The sequence below is a fragment of the Sus scrofa genome, chromosome 7, assembly GCF_000003025.6.
Source record: "Sus scrofa isolate TJ Tabasco breed Duroc chromosome 7, Sscrofa11.1, whole genome shotgun sequence".
NCBI classification, from domain to species: domain Eukaryota; kingdom Metazoa; phylum Chordata; class Mammalia; order Artiodactyla; family Suidae; genus Sus; species Sus scrofa.
Genome location: NC_010449.5, coordinates 100130734 through 100140772, shown reverse-complemented (window position 1 = coordinate 100140772; position 10039 = coordinate 100130734). Strand labels below are relative to the sequence as shown.

At 49.8% G+C, this 10039-nt stretch overlaps 1 long non-coding RNA gene across 1 annotated transcript; it reads left to right on the top strand.

Moving 5' to 3' along the window:
- LOC102167901 lies at positions 1342-8683 on the top strand. The gene is made up of 2 exons (XR_304632.3): positions 1342-5222; positions 5483-8683. It is a non-coding gene; the product is annotated as an uncharacterized LOC102167901 (long non-coding RNA).

The window sequence follows — 10039 nt, the reverse complement described above, 5'->3', positions numbered from 1 at the left end:
AGGACAATTGTTTCCCTCATGTTTTAAGAGCAAAGGAATATTTCCTAGAATAACTCTCCAGACACTGCCCCCACCCCCCACGCCTAAGATCCCTCCCTGTATCTCATTGGCCAGACATGAGCCACAAAATGAATCACTGGCCAGGGGAATAGGATACCAAGATTTGTTGAGATGAATCAGTATTTTCCCCTTCCCCACCATGGGCATGAGGGAGAGGGGGTGGATTCCTGAAAAAAATAATTCAGGGCACTGAGGAAGAAAGCAGGAGTGATTACTGGGTGGAAGTCAACAGTGTCTGCCACACAGGTAATCATTGTCATCCCATTTTACAGATGGGAAAACAGAGGCCAAAGGAGACAAAGCAATGACTTAATGTTACAGTAAGAGGCCAAGTTAGGATCTGAAGCCACAACTGTTTGACTCCAGATGCACCAAGCACTACTTTATATCTGCTTGTGAGTAAGAGGGATTGTTATAGCCACAGCTACTGCAAATTCTTGCTAAAATGTGGGAGGGTATAAATCACATACGGATACACTCACGCATTATTTTTTGCCAATAAAATTATAAGAATTGAAATTAAAGTATGTGTTTATTAGCATTTATTTAGGGCCTTCTAGATGACTTTGGGGCAAGAAGGGTAAGCCCTGGTCTTGAACTTCACAAGTGCCCAATGGGGGAGTTGTATGAACAGATAACTACAACTCTGTGTTACAGATTCAGGGCAGACCGTCATGGAGTAAGAGCAGGGAAATGCTGGAGACCAGTTTCATAGGAAAGGTGAAAACCGAGTTGGGTTTTTTGAAAGATGCGTAGAAGTTTGCTCAAAGAAGAAGACGGGAAAGCATTCTTTCCAGGCAAAGCAAAGAGCCCTGCAAAGGCGTGGGCTTGAGAGTTCATGTCGGTTCAGAACAAAGAGGGATTTAACGTGGTCAGAAAGGAATTAAGGGCAGGCAGGAAGAGGCAGAAAGGGGGCTTGGAGGCAGTTTCCCAGGAGCCTTGTGTGCCAAGCTAAGGAGTTTGTCTAGATTCTGTTAGGTGCCTGGAAGGAGGTTTTGCAGCAGGAAATAAAGCCATCAGCTTTGAATGATTTTGAAGACTGGAACCCTCTAATGAACCCAACTGAACGTGAGTGGGCAACGTGGAAGAGAGGGATCAATGGCTCAGACATAGATGTGTGCTCCAGGTGTGTGGGTTCCGGCACAAGTTAAAAGAAGTCACAGAGAAGGTACGAGGCGTGGTTCTCCCCGCATCAGCACCACGTCCAGCTGTCCTTGGGGTCCGATGTCCCACTCAGGGCTGCGCGGGTCCTTCCAAAGGCTTGAGACCCTGAAACTTGACAAACACATGCTGAACAAACACACTGACTCAGATTACTCGTAAAAGGTAGCATCCGTGTTCACTACATTCGAGGCAGTCTGCTAAGTACTATATATACGTTATCTTATTTAACGCTCACGGCTGCCTTATAAATAAAATTTAGGCTAAATTACATGAAATTTCCAAAGTTCGATATGTTTGGTTTATGAAAACAGAAGAATCTGGAGGTTGGCACAGATCACACAATCACACAGGGCCCACTCAGGATTCAAACTCAGGTCTGTCTGATAAGGACTCTAGAATAGGGTAACCTTGAGTTCTAAATACAGCCGCCATTTACTAGCTGTGTGGCCTGGGATAGGTTGCTTAACCTCTCTGAGCTTCCTTTTCTTGACCTACACAGAGGGAATAATAACAAACCCCCCTTTGCTAGGTGCCGATTGGAAGACAGCAGGCATTAAAACTCTTAGCACAACGCCAGACACAAAAGTGCTCAATGAGAGGTGGCTGTGCCTCCATTGTTGCTGTTAATATGCCAAAATCTGGGCTGTGAAGCACCTTCCCAACCTGCTGTGGGGTGGGGGTGGGGGGTGCCTTCTGAAGTCAGTGTGTCTCCTGGGCAGAAAGGAAAGAGATTTTCCTGCAGGAACCAGGACAGTCCTACTAGTAAATAGTCCTCAGATTCACGGGGAGAGAGAGCCAGGAGCTGTGTCCTCCGGGTCCCAGCACTGCAGGCCCCCTGCTAGTTCCTCCCTCTCTTAAGGGCTCTGGGACCTCACAGCCACAGGGGACTGACCCAGGAGGAAGCAGCCTTGGCATTGGAGAGTGGCTGGGGCACCTCTGCCCTCATTCGGGGCGGCCCTCCTAGGGACCTCTTTCTGCTCCTTTTCCCATGAACCAGCCCGAATGGCGTGTATTTCCAGGAAAGCCCAGCTGCCTTTGCTACCGCTGAGGGGGCACTGCGAGTACCCATCACCCTCGGGTCTCATGTGGGCGCTCTCTGCTTTTCTGTATTGATGTTTCTGATACATGCATGCATGCAGCTGGGTTTGTGTTTCTGGGACCAAGGGGAGCACGGGCTGGGGGCTGGCACCACCCTTGGCAGCCAGCATCCCAGGGTACATTTTGCCCATTCCATTCCATGCCTGGATGGGACCCCCGCCTGCTGGGTGAGTATTGCTTGACCCCTGCAATTTTCCAGCTAAATTTCCAAGGGTTCTTTGGGCAAGAAATTACAAAGGCTGCTAACTTGAGAATGAAGTTCCAACCCTGGCCCCCAGCTGTCCTCAGCCCATCTCCTGGGGTGCTGCTTCACACACGAACTGACATCGAGGCAGCTGCAGTAATGAAAGACTGAGAGAAGAGCACAGGCGAGCCGGCTGAACCACACCTTCGTTTCAGCACTTTGGGAAACGCACAGCCCCTTCCGTGCAGTCTGCCCTTTTGCTTGGCTGGCCTCTTGCATAAGACGGGCTGCCCCCAGCTCCATCGCTCTGAAAAACATGTTTTACCCCCTCCAGAGAAACTCAAAACACAGACACTCCTTAGGCATTTTCCTGGAAGCATTCTATAGCTCCAGTCTGGGAAGGCTTCCAAAAGATTTCCGAACCAAAGATAATAATAATAATATTTTTCAAAGACGTGGGGAAAGAGAGAAGCTTGGGCAAAATGCTCCTGTGGATTAATGTTCAAGGGAACAGACTTGGATTGCAGGGAAAGGAAAAAGGAAGGGTTTTCCAGGTCAATTTAAACATTTGTGCTGTTTGCTTGAAAGGCAATTTCAAAAATAGTTGGCCTCCCCAAAGCGATTTTTTGGAATCTGCCCAGAGGGCAAAAACTTACCCTTCCTTCCCCCATCTGGAAAGCTCTGCACATCAGAGGCCCCACTCATTCCTGAGCTCTGGCTTTAGAAACAAGGACTTTCCCAACCTTCCAAGAGTCCTTGCCCTCCCTCACCCGGCTGACCCACAAAGAGTTTGTGTTTGTTCCACCCTGCGGCAGCTGCATTCCAGCTGTGGTGCTGTGAGGAAACATTTAGGAATCCTCCATCCTCCGGCTGGAAAGGTAAATGTGAAACGTGTCCTCAGATACCTGAAGGCTGGTGACACTCTGCAGAGACACCCAAGGAACAGATTCTGGCCTTTGGGTTCCGTTTACAATTCTACTGTGCCAAGCGCCAGCTGTCCGTCAAACAGGAAAAGCATTTAGTGGTCTTACCCCTAAAAGTGCTGACCAGCCTGGCCACCCCCTACTGTGAAATGCAAGAAACGAAACTCAAACATCTTTGTGAAGCATCAAAAATCATCGGTTCCCTTACGCGCGCTCATCTTTTTAATTAAAGCACAGCTTCTCGTTCCACACAAGCCTTTGGAACAACAGAGTAGAGAGAACCTCCATTTAGGAATTGAGGCTGAACTTGACTGCTGTGGGAAGGTTATGGCAGCAGCTCAGAGGCAGATGGTAGGGGAAATGTCTCCTAGGAAGTTCCTGGCTTTCAAAGATACAGCAGCTTTGCCAGAGGATGCGGGTGCAGAGGTGGGCCTCAGACAGCAACAAGGAGCCTTTAAAGGCATAGAGGCTGGCCGGACGGGGCGGGCAGAGCAAATGGCCTTGTAGGCAGCTGAAGCTCTCAGCAACTGTGAGGACAAATGCCACCAAGCCCTCCTGGTTGCCAGGAGTGCTGCAGCCTTAACCAGGGTCTTTCCCCTCAGTCTCTTTGCCATCACCGTGTGTCTTCTGGGACTGCACCATGCCCCACAGGTAAATGACAGCCTGTCTCTCTACCTGGTTTTAGAACGGCCGGCAGCAGCTGCCGAGCTACACGCTATCTCATCCGAGCTTCTTCATTTCCTGTCTCTTGAGATTCCGTACCTTTTCCCTAGCATCATCGGCCACCTAGCCAGAGAGCAACAATTAAGCGCCATGGAAATGCTTCGAGGAGCCAGTCTCCAGGGTGAGGACCCCTAGAAAGTCCTCCATTAATTCCTGGTGCTGAAAGCAGATAATGGAAACTCAGTAGGAGAGCTTGGTGGCCTGGGGAGGGGGGGCACCCAGCAATTATGAACGCTTCCTTCTCCCTGCTTCTTCCTGCTCCTGCTGTCCCCCGACAAGCACTCCCTGCCATCTGCCTTTTAACACCTCCAAGGCCACCACTGCCACTGCCCCCACCCGCCCAGCCACTCACTTCCCATCCAGGTCCTTTCAGACGACGGCCTGCATGGTTACCATGGAGAGGGCCACCCCCCCACCTTTGGGGGCTCTGAGACCCTAGAAGGAAAGCACCAGGAAACCCCAAACCGTCTCCCTCCCGAAAACAATGGCTTCCAGGGTCTGTGCCAGACACAGTCAGAGCACCCGAAATAGACTCATTGTCCTCTTGTGCAATATCCAGGAATTTGGTGAAACTCATCATTTTTCAGGTTACCGATAATGCAAGTTTGGAAACTGAAACAGGAAGGAACACAGGCTGAAAAAGCTTTTATCCAGCCCACAGCATTTCTCTCTCCAGATGCAAGACAGTTTTTTTTTTTTTTTCGGTTGTTGTTGTTTTTTTGTTTTTTTCCCAGCCGTACTTTGGTGGGGTTAAAATTAGCTGGCAGCATTCTGGTCACATGCTAGACAGCAACACAAAAGGGAGTTGTTCCCTGGCAGCCCCTGAAGCAGACCTTCCTAATCCACCGACTTCTGGGAAGCAGGCTCCTCAGGCCCCGGGACAGGGACGCCACACCACCGGCTCCCCTCTGTCGTCATCGTCATCGGGCTGAACCTGGGGAGTGTCTAGGCTGTTCGGAATCTCAGAGCGTGCCTCCCTTTGGGAAGACACTCGAGGGCCCCCACATGGCTTGTTCAAACTTCCCATTTGGGAGAGGAAGGAAGGCTGAAAAAAGGAAGAACTTTTGAAGGTAACAAAGAAGCAGACACCACAAGGACAGAGAGAGAAAGAGGGAGGGAGAGAGAGAGAGGAAGGGGGGGGGGTGTTGGGGGTGGGGATGGAAAATAGTTTCTGAAATATGAGCACGGCCTTGGGGGGCAAGGACCGCTCCGGGCTTGACTAAAACGTAAAATCACCCATCTGCGCTCTACGGAGCCAGCTCTTTGGATAGAGTCTTTCTCTCTGGACGCTGCTGAGAGGGGCTCATCATGCTCTGCTTTGTTCTTCCAGCTTTAAACCGTCACCAGAAGCCCTAGATGAAAAATAGAGCCTCTGATGCGTGCACACAGTCAGGAAACATCCCTTGCGCTCAGTACAGAAACATGTCGGTCAACCTGGGAAAGGAATCACCACCATGAAATATGCTTTGGGCTTGCCAAAGCCCAGCAGCTGCAAGAGCCAAAAACTCAGCTGCCTGGATTTTCTGGGGAAGGTGGGGGCTGAAGTTGGGGTGGGGGGAGGCTGGAGGAGAAAGAGTCACCTGATTTCTGCCTCCACCTCCTGTTTAATTCCAAGCCAAAACCCATCTCGAAATGTCTCAAGGGCCAATTGCTCCTCAAAATTGCATTCAACGCTACCCCTTCCAGTTCTGCGCCTGCTGGTGAGGTGAAGCAGATGGCTTTTATTGATTAATGTATTTATTTGGAAGAGGCCACTGGAAGTAAAGAAATTCCAGTGAAACGGAATGCCCTGGCCAGAACTGCCCTGACAATATAGCTGACAGCCAGAGAGAGGCAGGTTAAAAGACATCACAGTTAAGCCCCCAGAACCTGGGGCATTTTCTGTCTTTCTCCCGTCTGGCCTCCATGTCAGCTGTGCACGTATGAAGAAATACCTCATTTGGTTCAACCTTCTGTGGTATTCAAGGGTTTGTGTGAGCTCTAGGGCCCGCTTTGTCAAAAGGGCTTCACAAACCAAACAGGCCTCTGACTTGGATCTCATCCTGCAGCCCTCATTATACACAGACCCAACAGAAATTCCCACTGCCTTAACGCCCAGCACATAAAGTCCTCTTTAATAAACATACACCATTTTTCAGTGGAGCAGCCACAAGGTGTCAAAAGTACATAAAGGTCTGAAAGCTGAAACCCTAGATAAACAGCGCACCGAAATATATTTAGCAGAAAATATTGAAAGCCACAGGAAAAATATGTTCTCTTCCTGGGATGTTAACGAAGGTTTAGGTTCAGGAAACCTTCAGGAAATAGCGAGTTGGGTTGAGAAGGAATACTGCTCAATGTAAATAAATCACTAAACCTCTTTGGCCTCCATAGGCCTTGGCTGGAATGGAGTATTTCATTTTTCCCCCATTAAACAGGCCACCCGGAGAGTTGGCATTACAGACCTGAACATGTACCAAATCTGCGTGTATTTTGTTTCTGTACATCGACTCAGGCTGTTTCAAATAGCAGCTTGTGCAAAATGGAGGGGCCGGCCATCCAGACTGGTTCCATCCCTTCCCCTCAGCATAAATGAAAGACCTGTTTGCACTCCGATCCCAAACCCAAGGTCTTGTCTCTGACAGGAACACACCCTTGTGTTGTTGCCCAGGGTGATGTCATGCTCATTCTGAAGCCTGTCATTCTGTTCGAAGGGACCCGGTCGCCTCTGCTGCAATACGATGCCTTCAGAAAGACCCAGATTTCCTGTGGTCTCAGGGCAGGGAGAGAGAGAACCGGGAAAGGACAGGCGGCCACTCTCCCCAAGATGGATGCTTCATGATGTAAGCGGCTGGCTAAAGTATCTGGCATCCTTGCCGTTTCAAGTTGCCAGCTAAATATTATTAAAAAGATAAAATACACGCAAACTGTGCAGAATGTAGGGCTGCTGTGTTTACATCCGGGTTGTGATGACTCAAAGACTTACACTTGGGCTTGCTGAAAAGCTCTATTAAAAACACAGCTTTGTGAGAGCCCCCAGGGAGCAGGAAGCAGGGCTTGGGGTGTGTGAGACTGTTTGGGTGGTTGGGGGGGGTGGGGAAGCTGGGCATATGGTGACCCGCCCGAGGGCGGTGCTGAAGACTGCGGTCCCGTCCCGGGTGGCACTTCAGGCCGGCGAAGTGCTCAGAGGTTAACCTCCGCTTGGCTTCGGCACCAGAGCCGGGAGGGTTAACCTTTTTCCAGAACATTTATTTCACCATCTCACTGACTAGAGGGAGGAGGGGCGGGAGGCAGAGCGAGAGCCTGCCGCGCTGAGAGGCTGCGGATCACAAGGCCATTCTGATAGCCTCCTGTCCCCATGGCAACCGCAACGGCATTTATCAGTTCCTTCTGCGCACAGGCACAGCAAATCTGCATTGCACATGGCAGGCTTCCAGCATTTCAAATGAAAGAGCACTTTGAACCGCTGCCAAGTTTGGAAGGAGCAGAACTGTCAGGGCTGCTTAAAGCTGGCAGTTTATACTGGGGAGGTTTTCGCTTCCCAGAATCCTCCGGGCCTGGCGAGCTGCCAAGTACTTAGCGGAAGCTAAAAAGTAACTCGCTCCCCTCCCTCCTCCCCTCCCCCCGCTCACGCTCCCCCTCCACGCCATTCACCGCAGTGCTCTCAAAATTTTCCACATGTCCTGTGTCACCAGTGCAGACTGTACAATGAAAACCAGAACGCCGGCTACCCATGACCAGGCTTTTATTAATAGTGGGGGGAGGGAGGGCAGGCTGGGATCAGACACTGACAGCCGGGGCACCAGGCTCCGCTGTACCTGCCATAACCACTGGGCGTGAACCTATGTGGAGTGTGCGCGTGTGTGCCTTTCAGCCTTAAAAATACATTAATAAAAATACGAGCAGCTTCAGAACTGTAGACACCCTGAATAGCGGGGTCTGGGTAGGGGGTGGGTTTCCCTTGGGTGCTTTGGAGCTTCATTTAGGATGGGGAATTGAGGTCACGCAGGCAGCGTTGTTCAGATCCAGCCTTTCTAAGAGCCCTCGGGAAGAGGGCTGTTATTGAGAACAGAGCCTGTTTCTAGAGCTTTCCTTGAATCTCTCGGGTGGGGGTGTCGTGGTCAGAGCTCTGAGGCCACCGATGGGGAGGGAGCTCCGAGATGGTTTTCAATGGAAAGTTTACCAGATAACTTCTGACTGTCAGGCACCCCAGAGCACTAGGGCTTCTACTAGCAAAAACTGGAAATTGGCATTGCGTTCACTCTGCTGAATTAAAAAAAAAAATTATAATCTACACTGAGATCAAGAGCCCGGGCTTTATTTTCTAGCACAAATAGAACGAAAATTGTCTGCTGCTTAGGCGGTTGGATAGAGTTCAGGAAAACTATGTCTGGCATTAATTCCAAAGTGGAGGTTTTGGTTCAAGCGAGGCCCATTAATTTCAGTAAACTGTTTTCACTAGTCCAGACCCTGCTGTGCAAGGACTATTTATTACCTTTTGCTAACCTGATGTCTGCAGAGTTGTAAAGCAAAGGTAAAAAAAAAAAAAAAAGAAAAAAGAAAAAAAAGAAAATCCAGGGTGGAGATATCTATACATTGGATCAAATGGGTTTTGCACCTTCCCTTTGGGGGTACGTTTTATGGGGTGTTTTCTATCCCTGGTTTTTCTTTATCAGACTTTTTTTTTTTTTTTTTTTTTACTCCATCTTGCAATGAAGTTGAGAAAAAAATCCTGATGGAGAGGAATCTGGTAAGAGCAAATATCTATCTCCTGCCTCTTTCAGAAAGGTACCTCCCAGCCACGGGGATGTTTTGTGTGTCTGTTCTTCTTGGCTTCCAGGCTGCGGGTCCAGTGCAAAGTCCTGACATGATTCACCCTGCCGATCAGGTCTAAAATACACCAAAACAGTCAATTTTGGCATTTGTTCTCCCTGAGGAATTTTACTAGCTGCCTTAGAAAAGCACATAAATTGCTTCCCCTTCCCTCTTTTTTTTCCCATGTCTTCTCTCCTCATCCCCACCTCCCCCCAAGTCCATCTTGATGTCATTTCAAAGGGAAGGATGAAAAGGGGGGATTTGTCAGGCGGTCAGGTTTGTGAATGTGTCTTTCCAGCCCCCAATTCACACACACACACACACACACACACACTCTCTCTCTCTCTCTCTCTCAGCTGAGAATGTTAATCAGAATTAAAAGCCAGTCAGTACTATTAAAGCATCAAACATGAAGCCTTAAAGAAGGAGGGGGAATATGGAGGTAGAGGGGGGCGGGAATGGAATATATGGAATATAACGGAATATAATTCAGTCCTTTACGCTGACTTTCTAAAATAAATGAGGGGAATGGTAGCGCCAACTTTGGTCAGCTTGTCAAATGTCAAAATCATTGGTCTTTCCTTTTAACGACGCTCCCCCCTCGCCCCCCGCTGCCCCGCCCCAACGCAGGCAAGTTGTGCCTTTCCCAAGTGTGATTAATCTCTGGCAGAGGCCAGAAACAGGAGTAGATTTCTTGGCTGCCCGTTCTGATAAACAATCTGTTCTTGGGAAGAGTAGGTGAAGGTGGCGTAAGGGGAGGGGGGTAAACCTCCGGGCTTCGTTGGGGGGGGGGAATGGGGAAAGAGGAGAAGAGGAGTCGAGGCTGGGCTCTGGGAAAAGGCAACTGCCCCGCCTTAGGAGCGCTTGGTTTTGGGGTGGGCCAGGTTTCCTGGCCTTAAGAATGTGAGCCTCTCAAACACAGTGGATCCTTTCTTGCGGCCGTTCACAACATCCAGAAAACATCGCAGGGACACAGAGGGCTGGAGGAGAAGGGGGCAGAGGGGAGGGAAGCCCCAGCGCCGGGTGGCTGCAGCACCACTGCGGATGCTCTCACCGCGGCGTCGCAGACCTAGGGCTCATGCGCAGAGAGACT